The sequence below is a fragment of the Bombus affinis genome, chromosome 15, assembly GCF_024516045.1.
Source record: "Bombus affinis isolate iyBomAffi1 chromosome 15, iyBomAffi1.2, whole genome shotgun sequence".
In the NCBI taxonomy this organism is placed as follows: Eukaryota; Metazoa; Arthropoda; class Insecta; order Hymenoptera; family Apidae; genus Bombus; species Bombus affinis.
Window position 1 is genome coordinate 9,391,691 of NC_066358.1, and position 14,903 is coordinate 9,406,593.

At 39.0% G+C, this 14,903-nt stretch overlaps 1 long non-coding RNA gene across 1 annotated transcript; it reads left to right on the forward strand.

Annotated features, from left to right (window-relative positions):
• The first annotated feature begins 3,095 nt into the window (after positions 1 to 3,095).
• LOC126924724 (uncharacterized) lies at positions 3,096 to 8,458 on the forward strand. The gene is made up of 3 exons (XR_007713635.1): positions 3,096 to 5,209; positions 5,424 to 5,486; positions 5,742 to 8,458. It is a non-coding gene; the product is annotated as an uncharacterized LOC126924724 (long non-coding RNA).
• The last annotated feature ends 6,445 nt before the right edge of the window (positions 8,459 to 14,903 follow it).

Sequence of the window (14,903 nt, forward strand, 5' to 3'; positions counted from 1 at the left end):
TCACGGGACGCGTAGGTCGTCTCTGGGACGATCTACCGACTCTTCCGGGGTGGGCGGACCGGGAAGAGAAAATAAGGAAGAAGAGGAAGAAGCACCGACACCGACAACGCCACCGGCGGCCGAAAGAAAAGAGGAGGAGGTCGAGAGAGAGGAGAACGGTACGCGCCAGTGGTGGTAGGAGGTACGTTTCACGTGGCAGAGTTCAAACGCGAAGAAGAATCTCGAGGTACCTCGAGGATAAGGGATGTTTCCGGCGCTCGAGTAAGATCGCTAAGGGAACTCTGAAACGGTGCTACTTCCCGCCCTCTCTCTTTCCTTTTCCCTTTCCATTCCTCCTTCTCTCTTTCTCTCTGTCTTTCACCCTCGCCATCTCTGCAGCCACCTCGTTTGCCCTCTGCACATCCTCCTCTCCTACGCGTATCGATTCTTACATAAGGGATGTTTTCTCGGAGGTGGATCGTCGTTCCGCGTAGGATCGGAGGGACAGGATCCCTGAGACGAGGGCAGGGAAAGAGAGAAGATCCGGCTGACCTAGGCAGAATGTGATTCGGGAAAAAACCGGTGCCTTGTTCCACCTTGAAGAAATGTCCGCTGAATGGCCACAGAAGAGAGAATCGCTGTTTTTCGGCGAGCTCGACGAACCTGGCGATTTCCGGGGATTTAAGGAGATCGAACGTACCCGTAGAAAAGACTCGTTTATAAAAGAAATGGAAATGTCAGCTGATAGGACATGGCATTCAATTGGTCTTCTAAGCAACGTCCGATTCCTTTCGAAATAAAAGTACCGATATGCTTTTTAACTTTTCTACGCGTTATCTGGATCGGATAACACGAATCTTCACATTATATTACAACATTTACTAATAACTTGTTTACTCGCTTGTTCCTGTAAAACGGTTCTTTTTAGAAAGAAATAAAAATTTAACGAAAAGATAAGATAGCAAGCTACAAACACGAAGCTATCGATTGAAAGTATTTACGATCGGAACCTACGGTATAACCCATTATCTAAATCGTTCTATCGGTAGTTACAGGGAATTATTACGATTCATTAAGTGAAACAAGAAATAATTAAGCTTAAGATACCAGGAAACTCAAACGTAACGTAAAATTCGATTTCACACCCGATAAGTGCATCGCATTAGCGGTATATAACGAATTTAAAACGAGAAATCATCGCGAGTTCCGTTATTCCCTGTACGAAATATTTTCTGTAGGATTGTGGCAAACACAAGACCAACGGTATTCGTGCGGTATAATTAAATTAACCAGCAATCGGTCGACGCCCCACTAAAATCCAAGTCAAACGGGTTCACCTAATTTGCGTCACCCATCGCGGCGTACCGACCCTCTCAGAAATATTAAGTCCATGTATGACAAAGCACGACCCCTCATGTACGATCAAATCAGTTGATCTTCCAGCAACGTGCGTCACCGAATGGCCGAAAAGCCGCATGCCGACAATAAGTAGGGTGATTTTAATTCCCTTCCATCAGCCATCCCGTCCCAAGTTCATGAATACGCTTAACGATGTACGGGGTGAGCCTCCTAACGTTCTCGTCTAAAATGTTTCTCTTCGTCATAACGATAAAATGAAGTTATTCCAAGGAATATAGTATGATTCTCAGACAGTTAAGTAAAACGAGTATGACTTCAAACTATAGGTAGACATTTTTCCTGCTTTGAAATATTCTTAAATCGTGTATTTTGAAGATTTTCGAAATTCTAGTATGATTTATAGCGCTAAAGAAAATCTTATTGAGAAAATGTTCAAATGCGGTACGCAAAAGTTGGTAAACTCCTAACATTAATAATAAAACTCAGAACACATTGCTTCGTCTAATAATTAATAATTATCTATTAACAAGATACCAAGAAGGTTTGCCGCTTTAATTAAATGCCCCATCAACACATTCACGCTCGAAATTTCCAACAAAACAACGGCCAGAATAAACCTCTCGACATTTACTTTTCCGAACAGACTAAAGTTGTCCGCGCCTCGTACACGGAAACAAGAGAAGATCCGGGGGTTGGTATGGGACACGGGAGAAAGGAACGAGCTACCCTCGTGCCATTTGCCACCTTGTTCCTCGTATTTATGCTAGCACAGAGATCCGGCGTGTTTGCACGAGCTTTAAATCCTCTCTCACCCCCGTGTATCCGCATCCTCGCGGAACACTTACACCTTCGACCTACGGCTTTTCACCTACGGAGCCACGGGGATAACGCATACACGCACTGCATGATCGCTGTGATTTACCGACGAGAAGTTCACGCGTAGAGACTCGCTCCAGGCATTGGAAGTTAATTGCGTGGAAATTAATTGAGATCGTCGCGGAAACCGCTAGTCACTAAATTTTGTAGGAGCACGTACTTGCGAGCGATCGAGCCGTGTGATCGGAGCATATGCAGCTACGTCGATAGCAATTACGAGGACATTCGCTTCTTTCTTTTTATCCTTCTTACAGGCTTGTAAACTAGCCGTAATTTACGTAGCGGTACGTGTCTTACAAGACGCGAAGAATTATGACTTTAAACGATCCGTTTCTGATTTCTACGTAGTACTAGGCAACATAAATTGGTAAGTCAACTGACATTATGAAATATGTAATAAGAACATAACATTGATTTAATAAGGACAAAATATTTTCTAGTTTAACATGAAAAGGAAGTTGTTTAAAGTATCGAAGGACGTCAGTAGGTAATTAATTGGATGATTTATCGTTTAACCTTTTATAAAATTAAAATACGTAGATGCAACTTATTTTTATATTACGTTCTAATTTTAACATTATAATAACGAAGGAAACTTTTTGGTTAGGTTTATCCAACCAGAAGGAAAATGTTATATGATACTTGTTAATAAGCATTGTATCATTGCTATATACACATATAAAATTATCAGGTATAAAAGTCATTGTGTATGTGTGTACAATTAATACGAAGATATATTCCAATCATTTTCTCCCTTACCTTTTTACACGTTGAATTTTTTCCAAAAATCCATAAAAGAGGGTTATCAGGCGTCGGATATAAATGGTGGTTATAGATCTTGAAGTGTCAGTTTTACATTGTACACCACACACTGCTACTACACTACTGCAATAAATTTATGAAATCCGTTATAAAATTCCAACTAATCAAAAATTAATTTATACGCAAATAATAAAAGTACTATCTCCAAAAACTCGTGAACGTACGGATTCAAATATCGATTCTCTGCGCGATGTATCACTCATCGATACGATCACAGCGCCACAAGTGTCAAAACGCAGTATCATCGTTTATTTTGCGCAGGTGCATCGTGTATGTGATTAGTCATTGTACTTTTTGTGAAACAATTAATAGTATAAGACTAAAATTGGAGAATTCAATAGCGTGAGGTAATAATGCAGTGTGTAAGTGTAAATAGTGCAGAGCTATTAACAACGAAATTATGGAACGGAATCTTAAATATAACAAATTCCTCCAAAAATCTCAACGACGAGACTATTGCATTGTTCTTTGTAATGATGCAATCATACTAAATAATGCTATATAAACGTACATTTGAGTGGCTGCATCTGTTAATTCAAATATTTAAAGCCACTTCATTAAGAAAACCATATACATTATTCTGTACTTATTAGTGTTAAAGTAACTGAGATATTTGCATAAAATTATTCTATTAGTGACATAAATTACGAAATCTTGTGACAAGAAAAGGAATTACATGTCACAGCTACCCTTCGTTTCATCTGTTCTACAATACATACATATATTCATCTATTATACATATACATATATGTTTAATTCGTACGTTTTGAGATTTAGGGTATGAGTATGAATAATAAATTAATATACCATAGGTCAAGTAAAATATATATCAAAAATATACCTTCATTTCATTCTCTATATTGCTCGTTGAATTTTACTTGGCAAAATGAAATTAATAAATGTACATATATTTCTCTTCTAATATGACCATAATTTCGAACTCACTCATTTACTTTCATCTTTCGTACTGTTCACTGTTTGAAAACATTTCTCTCAAAGTGTTTTGAAGAATTTACCGATTCGTATTCGGATACGCTTGACTTAACGCCGAGCAAAACATTCCCACCACTGTTTCGCATGACGAAACGTAATATGGAGAACCATTTAGTTGTCGAAAGTCGTAGCGGGGAGATGTATCAATTCGCGTCGCAAAATCTATTAACTGCGTAATAATTTGTTCCGTCACTAGTTTGCTGCCTTTATATACTACTATTAGGTTTGTTTAATTATCACACATCCACTTATTCGAATATTAAAGACTATTATGATAAAATTAAATAACTTTTTCCATTTTTGTTTGTTCTTTCTTTTTTGACGTATATTTCACTGTTAATCTTATTGATAGCTTGTATTATTTGCTTTTGAAATAGGTTTTGAGTTTGTTTATCGTTTCGTATTAATTCATAAATGATCAAGAATGTTTCATTTATCATTTTATTGTTTATTATTTTATTGTTTAATCATTTTATTGCTTCAATTCATTATTCTGAAATAGATCTTTGAATAGTCATAGTAGGTTATGAATAATATCTTGCTGTACTTCCCGCGCGAATTCTCTATAGTAGCGTCATCTCCTGATTTTTTTCAATAACTTTTATTATTTCTATAATGCGACGCCATTACAAACATGTTTAACTTTTGACGCGTTATATTATCGTGCTCTTCAAGTAAGTTTAACCGAGCAACTTTTATTTGTTACAAAAGTTTTGTTAAAAAATTAGTTACATTGTATTCACAATATTTTTAAATATTTGAGATATTTTCTAATATTCATATCTATTTTAAGGACATATCCCATTTGTCCCAGACATATTCCATTTTCGTAATATTGGTTATGGTACTTTGAAATAATATATGTAAATAGCAATCATTTCTCTTTACCAATGCTAATATGAATATAGTAATATATGAAAATAAAATATAGTACTCTTTTCTACTAATACAGCGTTTTTTTAGTAAATGTTTGTGATCGTGACCGCGCGCAATGCGGTCTGTATAATCTAATTATAATAATCATATGCGAAATTAGAGTCAGTGTTTGTTCGCCGATTATTACATAAACGAGCATGTAGTTTTTTATTTTTCGTTTTTTGTATATACATTTTTTAAATTTACATTTTCGGCATTAGAGTCAGTGCTTAACAGGATACAGCCTCTCCACAACCTTAACAATGTAAGTACTTTTTATATTGTAGCCCAATTTACTTTATTGTTATTATTAGAGTTTCTATTGAACTAAAATCTCAAAGATTAATATTGAATTGTGAGATGAATGCAAACGTACTTCATGGAATCATTAGTTCCATTTTTCATTATCTTAAACTTTTCAAATAAACAACACTGTATGTTTTTAAGAATAAATTGTAATATTTTATAATTTGTTAAAGGTTTTCCACTACCTCGGTTTCTCCCTGTTCTCTGGATCTGATGGTGCTTTAAAAGCGAAGAATGTAAGTATCTTTGCATATTGTATTTCGATTAATTCTATTCTTTATATTTCTTTTTATTTCAAATAACTACTTTAAACTAACAAATAACTTTCAAACTATTATATTAGAGATTATTATTGGGATTTCAATCCTTATTTTCATTATCAAAGTTTTATGTTTAATAAAGATCATTCTTTCATTTTTTTTTTTTTTTAATTTCTAAATGTTAAACTCTATCTTTATGAGCAAATTATAATATCATACGTTCTGTTAAAGGAAGTCCGATAATTCTTCCTCGTTGAGCTCTGTTATGACCGCTTCTGGACTATTGCAGCATCGATGACGATGACGAATTTCTCCGCATTGTGAGTCGCATATTTTTTTATCCCTTCATTCACTCAATCATGTCATAGGACGAAAGGTCCGAATCAACATGGATAACTGATTGTATTACGTAGAACTTTTAGCAAGCATAATAATCGGGGGTATCTTTTATATCTATGGGTAGTAATATTTCCTTACTCTGTGTTTTATTTATTAGCTCAAGTAGGTCTTTTTGCACAACGAGATTTTTTATATTCGTAAAATAACATTGATGATTAAAATTTTATATCGGCAATATCAATATAATATTCAATTAGCGTGAATGATATAGTATCGGTAATTTACTTGTATATCTGTGGTTGGAAATATATCAAACAAAGTTATACTTTTTAAATTCAAGTGTATCCGAAATGGATATTTGCAGAAATCAAATATTTATAGAAATATGAATTAAGCATCTAATAGTTGAGAATACTTGAGCAATAAAAATTACAATGATCACACAATAATAAAAGCAATATAATTATTAATAATTGTTATTTCCATCTTGTATTTCATAGTAATAGTTTGCACAATTTAATTGTTTGATTTTCGTATTATGAATCTAAGTACAATTCAAGATACGATTCTACTAAAGTTCATGCTGCTACTAATTCTTTTTGTACAAGAAATATTAAAGTTTGGATAATATTAAGTTTTATATGCAATATATCAACAAATTTTGAACACTGCTTTTATATTTTCGAAAATTAGATTTAAAAACACATTCAGCTGAGATAATTTGCGGTAGACATTTCATGTATACCGCGTCTGTAACGTAAATATAACTAAAGCATGATTAAAAATAATCGATCGTATAGTTATGTAAATGTCAATAGAACAATTCATCGATATCTGCAAATAGTATTTTTACAGTGATCAATGGTAGCTTTCGAGCTAACACTAAACATAGATTGATAGGTCTGAAAAGCAGCAAAACATCTAATAGTCTGTACATATAAAAATAAAAACGCACGAAATTTCGGTAAATAAAAAATATATTCGTTGCTTTTAGGAATAATTAGAAATTAAAATCTGTTAAAATCTTAGCCCCTTGTACTATCGCAGGAACGAAGTAAAAACTACAAAGATATAAGATTATTCATTCGATCGAATTTTACCTTCGTTTCGGATAAAACATGCCTAAGACATTCTAAAAGCTTTTATTTTTATTTTAATTATCTAATTTATCGAAAACGGCGCTAATCTTCCACTACTGATACATTTATCGAATTACTTCTACTATACTAGTACTAATAATGTAATTAATATAGTAATAATAAATGATACTAAACATATAGATAAAATATTAATCGCCGAAATGATAGTACGTAGTCTTTTATCGCATCAAGGGTAGGAAAGATAATTCGAATCCCCTCTCTGATTGTAGCACTCGTTGAAACACGAATTGCGACTACCACCCCCTTCACTTGCAACCACTTTAAACCTCGTTCTGCGATCGCTTGTTCTATGGAAAAGGGAAAGAAATTTCTTTCACGAAACTCTCGTTAGTTCGTGACAAGCACCGAGTAGGCGATGCGATATACTCTTAGTATTTGACTCAGCTTTTCCCTATATCCAAGTCATCCTACATATTCGGCTTTTCCACGAAATATCGAAACACGATCGCTGTCACATACAGAAATATCTGCTTCTGAAAATTTCCTTGATAAAGTTGACAAATTTAAGATCTTTCCTTCATTCCGAAAAAATAGCTGTTCTACTTCTACTTCTATAGAGCACAAAATTCTAACTGGGTTCATGTATTGCGAATAGATCAAGAAGTTTGACATAAGACTAATCTTATTCGTATCGAAAGCATAACGTCGGCATTAAGTTTTTATTTTAGGGAACATTAATGGTATTTTTCTGCCGTTACATTTTAAAATAACCAAAGCTTTTGCATCGACAGTAATAATAATAGCAACGGACGCGATAGTAGTAATAGTAGTGGCAATAGCACTCGACACGTTTTCGATCGTAAGAAACGACCGAAACTAGGATCGGAAGACAACCAAGAAACAGGTAGACAAACAAAGAGGTCGTTTGCTTGAAACTGGACAAAAGTTGGCGCGGCACCTGTAAAAGCGCACACTGGGGACAGTCAGTAAAAAGGAGATCGAAGTTCTTCTTCAACGAACCACCATCTTTAATAATTTCACACTTGAGAAAAATGAACAGTCTATTCATAATCCTTTCCCTTGACGGGGTTCCGTCCTCCCACCGAAAACCCGCCAAAAGCGATCTACGGATCTCCCACCCTCTCTGAATTCTCTCTTTCTGCGTCTCTCTCCGTCGGCCTCGTTTCTTCGTACACCCGTGAAACGCTGCCGGGTGCTCATTCATTTAATTTCAGTCATTGCTGGCAGTCGCACCCCTGTCGTGCGACCGACAAAAAATAATTAGTGAAGCCTTACACCCCTCTGCCAGCCACCCTGACGGCCTCCTCTAGTTCCCACCTCCGTCGCACTCCCCTTGCCGACTATATTCTCCCTCCTACGGTTACGACGACTACGACGTCGACTACGACGACGACGGCGACGACGACGACGACGGCGACTCGACGCCCCCTTTCAACCCCACGGGTACGTACCTTGCGCTCGAATTCTCTCTCTCTTCGCTCGTTCCCTTTCCCCCCGTTTCCCTGCCAACCCAACCAACCAACGAATCACCCTCCTCACCCCCCACGGACTCTAACTCCGCTACCCTCCTTTCCTACCTCCTCCTGTTCCACCCCCGGCCTCCATCTACTCCTCCACACCGCCTCCTCTCTTGAGCCACCCTCCTGAGCAGCAGCAGCAGCCGCCACCACCACCGTTCTACCGCCAAAACCCTAGCTCAGTCAGCCACCCCCGGTACACTCTATCTCTGTCTCTCTCTCTCTTTCTCTTTTACGTTCCCTTCCCCCGTCCTCCGCAGTCCGCTCACCCTGGTCGTGGCCTCGGGCGGGATGATTCAGGCGCCAGTAGGGCGCACCCACCTTCAGCAGGGGGTGTGTTGGGGTGAGTTGGAACGACGGATGAAGGCAGAGGTGAGGAGGGTGGGTGGATGTGGGTAGAGAGAGAGTGCAAGGCGAGGAGGAGGAGAGGAAGGAAAACGGGTGGATGGTAGTGGGTGTTGGTGGGTGGAATCGGGGGAGAACAGAGGAGAACATAGAGTGTGTCGGGGACTAGGAGGGTGGATAGCTGACGGGGGCGAGGGGACGTGCAGCTCAGAGGGAGAACGGGCTGCCAGAAGGTGGATGGAGAGAGAGTGTGGCAAAGAGAAGGTGGAATGGGGCGGGAAGGCAGGGGAGAGAGATACGCGCACGGAGGGTGGTTTTCCTCGGCTGAGATATAGGCACCACCGACGCCGCGGTGGGTTATATCCTGGGCTAAGTAATACAAGGAAAAGTGCTACGTGAAGCCTTCCTATCCTCTCTACCCTTCGCACGTCCTCTTTCACTCCATTTCTCTCTCTTTCTCTTTCTCTTTCTCTTTCTCTCTCACCTTCTCTATTTTTCCCTTTTCCCGTGCTACTCCGCATGGGATCGTCCGTTCTCTTCCTCTTTTTCCTCCTCCTCCACCGGTACTACCGCTGCTCCGGCTCCTCCGCCTCTTTCTCTCCCCCATTCGTTTGCCCACCGTCTTTTCTCTCTCGTTCTCTGTTTCCACGCTTTACGGTGCCGCAGTCTCAGCAGTAGTAGTAGCAGCAGCAGCAGCAGCAGCAGCAGCAGCAGCAGCACAGGTGCACGACGCGATGCATTCTCGAGGGGAATGCATTGCGTGGATAGGGGGCCAGCTTTGTTGCTCTGACGAACAAGGCTGCCAGCCATCGCGAGAATAACTATGTAATGAATTACCGTTGGATGCTCATTAACGGATACTTTGGCGAATTATGTTGCGCACGGATGGCATGTGCTCGGAGAAAGATACCTTCCTGCACCCCCTGTCCCTCCACCTCATCCACCGTCTCACGCCCCGCAAAAACTGTCGGAGATAATTGTTTCGATCCTTTCGTGTCTCCGCGCGTTGTTCTTGCACTTCCGCCCAGCTTTCTCCTCTTCAATGCTTGCAAATTGAATCGCAAGGTGCCTCAAAATTACTAATAGAGCAAAACTTTGCTTAGGCATCAACGAGGATGAACTTGCGTGGCAAACAGCACTCGTAAGGACAAATGAAAACGTCTAACGAGTGACAGTTTTTCTTTTCCTTTTTTCGTGCAAAGACGAACTGAGTATATAATGAGTATCGCATATACGAGGCGTATTTCAGAAATAAACGGCCGAGAGTTAGATATAGTTGATAGAACTTATGAAAAGATTTTAATAAGGGTACGTAGGTACGCGGTCTAGTCAAGGTTAGAATATAAACGATACTCTTCGTTTTTTAAGGCAGCTTTTGGTAATGAGACGGAGATATTTTTAACTCCTTGCTGGTATCGTTGAGCTCTAGTGGGATTAGTATGAATTATAAATGAGTTCGACTATTCAACATTGGAGTAATATTAATTTAACGTTATATTAATTTGTACTCTGTACTTTACGCGATAGATGAAGCAGAAAGAACAAACTGAAACGAGATACTCTAAAATTAAATAACATTTTTTGTGTTTCTTGTAATGCATAATTCTATTAATGAATTAAATTTGTAATTCTGGGACATTACGCATATATGGAGTGTATTACGTTAAATTCATTCATTAAACGCAAGTAGAATGCGACACGAAACTTGAACACATACGTACAATAATAAATGTAATCTTATCGTTGTTATAATTTATGTGGGAATACTATCTGACGGACAAATGAGATTCGTTCTGATTTACCTATATGACTTATAGATTTATGAAACTGGAGATCTCACTAATTGATGATGCTATCTTTTAATTAAGAACGAGTATAGGTAGGAAAAAATATGAAGTTGATCAGAAAATTTAGAAACTTTTAAACAGCTGATAAGATTCTTATTTCGTATTACTTTTATCAGTCTATGTATTTAATCCGCGGTGCTTAATATATATTACAAAATTGTTAAACTTAATAGCATAAATCCGCTTCATCGCATTAAATACAAAATCATAACAAGCACCACTAACCCATGCTTTTTCGAAAAGTTGAGCATAAAAGAAGAAAAAAACTAATAAGTTAAAAAATATTACTAAACCCCTGTGCAGTGGTGTAGTTTGCACGTCAGCTCGAATCCCCATACGCATTATCACCGAAGACGGGGTTATTCCATGGCAAGCAAAATCCAGGGGAAAAATGCGAAGGAACCAGCTGAGGTAGTGGAAAGTCGAGATGGTAACTTGAGAGTGGATGACGCATAGATATAGGTTTCCCTGCCCGCGGCGAGAAAAATGTGAGTAAGAGAGGTTTGCGTAGTGGAGCCGCGTTCTTATGCGAACCTACCACCACGATAAACCGTATGAACGTAATGTTAAGTTGGCACCGAGCTCTTTGATAACTTCTAAATGATGTGAGAATGTCACCGTGGCCTCGTGTGTACACGTAACACGTGTAAAAACGAAATCTCCGTCGCCATTTCACAGGCTCTGCGAATGCTACAAGGAGAAAGAAAAGCAGAAGATGATAGAAAAAACCTTGCACGATGATATTTTATTTTAAACTTTTGGCTTACAATCTTGTCAAGTAGAATCTCTTCCTACTCGGTTACCACGTTCGGGTACAGTCTGTATAACGATAGAAGCTTGAAAACCGTAACCCATTTCTTCGGTCAGGGATCCTACTTTATAGTAAATATTGCCTTCTTTGTTATGATAAGAAAAGAAATTTAATATTACCTTTTGTTATCGTCATGCAATCTTTAAAATATTGGGTTTCCCTGGTTGTACTTCTCTTTGCCAAGTATTCGCGAACCGTTCCGTTGTTACAACGAAAGGTGTAACGAATATTTTTTAGGACACCGTGCAGCTGGAAGTCTATTAAATATTAATAACAGCGTTGCACGCTAGCGTTCTCTTGGCTGTTAGGGCAAACAAGAAAATTGAAGTAGAATTTTGAATCTCAAGATACTTACGTGACGAGGAACCGGTAATTATAGTACCTAGAAAAGCTTGCCTTATGCTTGTTAAACAATTCAACAGCGGGAAATTTTAATTATCATGACGTAATGGGTTATAGGTTTTATTATTATTTTGGGTTAGCAAAAAAGTCAGTATCTTTTTTACTATTTTTCGTGTCTTGTATATATTTCTGTCGTATTTTGTACAACGCTGAACTTAACTGATTTTATAAAAACGAAAAAGTATAGCTTCGTCTCTTAAATAAGTACGGCTTCCTCCGAGAGAACTATACTAGAAATTGACAACTATATATGTATGCACGCTGTACACGTACTTTAAAAGCTTCGATATACGTAAGACAAAAATAATATGTTGAGGTATAATAGGTTCGCGTAATAGGTTGAACAACTTTCTTGTAAAGATATGACATTCAAAACGTAACGAACACATTTGGATCTTCGAATTGCGATATCGCCTAATATTTTCCAAAGTTTAGAATAAATTGTCACGCTTGGCAAGATGTATAACGATATAGGCCGCCCCTTCTCCCCTAGCGCCGATGACTAAAGTGAAATTAGCAAAAGTGAAAAGTAAAGACACCCTTTGGTGTCGCTAATGCCGCGGTCCAAGGGTGAGCATTCCTTCGCACAAGGGGTAGTCAAGATAAATTACATAACAATATAAGTAGGCGTCGAGAGTATGAGCCTGGAGGGGCGAAAACCCCTGGAGGAAGAAGAATAAAGAGCCACGCAAACAGTCCTCACGGAATTCACTCACCCCGACGAAAGTTACTTCGAAAAAAGGTCGCGTTTGTTTAAAACGTATTTTAGCCCTTACCGCTTGAAAAAACCTCTCGCTATTTCCCCATCGAAATTTTCAATGATATATATACATACGTATAACCATATTATCGTATAATTTTTCTATTTTTAATTTGATAATAATAATAATATTAGAATATTAGGAATTTGTAGACGATTTCTTTTCTTGTGGGTAATCAGACCCTCGAAGATATCAACTAAATTTAATTTTTATTCCGTGAATATCGTATTTTGTATATTTCGACGTATGCAAATCGACACGAATTCATTACTTGCTTATTCGTTCTTTCGTTATTCAGTCAATATAACTCAAGTAAGTTTATGCATTCTTGTTTTGCATCGAGAATAAAAGAGAATGCATTCAAGAAATTTAAATGTGCATCTAAAAATGTAGCTATTCAACTGTTTCGAAGAATTCGTCTGATTATCTAACCTAACGAATTGTTTAATATAAAACATTGCCTGTTTCTAAGGAAAATAATCGAAAACGTCTGTTTACGAGATAATCGTTCCTTTTGTCAGAATACCAAGAATTTAAATATCATTGGCTATTTAATATTACTGTTTAACTCTAACTATTTAAACAGAATAAATTACGTACTCCCATGTGCAAATATAATTTACTCTGGCGATTCCATCATCGACAGTTCTTCTTAATTTAGGAGAACAGAGGTGGAAGGGAGAAGGAGAGAAAAAATCACGACGCGCGCGATGCAAATAGGGGCTTAGTTACTCGGCGCCGGAAAAACTGAAAATCTCGTCGCAAATTTTCATCCGCGGCTGCATCAAGAATTCCCTGCCTCGCGAACACGTGAATTTAAAGTGGCGAGCAATGGCAGGGGTGGCGAGCAGTAAGAAAAGCAAGGATCCTTGGGAAATAAATGCGTGACAAATACCAGGGACGTTTTAACAACGAGAACGTGGCCGTGGGAGCAAAGGACCATTCATTTAAGCCACATTGTTTCGGTTAATGCGTGACATGTGGTTGAAAAAACACGGTAAAACTCCAACAATGCACCAAGTGCCGACCCCTTTATCGTCCGGAGAGGGGTTAGCGATTCATCCCTTCATTATTCGGGAATTAGTAACCCCATTTCGTTTCCCCTCTCCGTTTCCTCGTCCACCCTCTTCGTCTTCGCTGCTCCCTGACCCTGTTATCTCGCTGGTCGCGTCTGCCTTTTCTATCGTTGCATCACACCGACTAACGCCAGACGAACTTTAAGTCGACTTTTAAACCCAATGAAATTTACTTCGAGCCGGAAATCATTTATAATTGAAACGTACCGCTGGTTCCTATTTTCCAAGGATATCGTGTGTAAAAAGGAAAACGTATTTCCGCAATCCGCCGTTTTACGTCTGAAATTTGAATTGTGAAATTCAATTTCAAAAATTTCATGAATTTATAAAGAAGAATTATTCGAAACTGTTTTCTTAAATTGACCCTCTCGTAAATTATCCTCTGGTTTCTCAGTCGTTTCTCTCTGAATGTTCATACGATTAAACACCCACGTCTTGTCATTTCCTATAGATCACGCGTTTTAACCGATAACACGACCAAGCCAACGGTTCTCACGATGCAAAAGTCAAATAAAGCGATCGACGTGGAGCGTTCGATCGGCGGAGAAATCACGCGTGATTAAAATTTCACGAGTTGCATGAGCTGTCCTCCGAGCGAAAACGCGTCGATCCGGCCGTTGGCGTACGGGAGGTTGGTGTCGAAGACGCGCATTACCTAAACCATGAAACATCACACCGATCGGCGAGATCAACGTCACGCCATGGCACCGTCGAAATTATTTATTTAGATTTAAACAAGCCAGCCACAGAGCTAGGCGCACATAGCGTACATACGTAGCGTACATACAGGCAGAGAGAAAGGCCGACACCTCGGCGCCGAACTCACCCTCCTGAGACTCTGCAGACTCACCTCCATCCCCCTTCCATACACCCTTTCAACCACCCCGCAGGCGAAGCATCCCAATGGCAGCCCCCGTTTCGCAAACCTACACCACCCTCCTCCACATCCTCCAACCTCCTTTCTGTCTTCTCTCTCTCTCTCTCTCTCTCTCTCACACACACACACACACCTACCGGTTCTACCATTCATTCTCTCGCTCGTGCTGCCTCTCTGATCTAGCTCCACTCTCTGCGCCTCTCTTTCCGTTCCTCGCGTTCTATCTCTCTCCTTCGCTCACCCTTTCTCGTTCACCCTCGCAGCCGTACTCTCTCGCTACGCTACTCGTCTCGACCC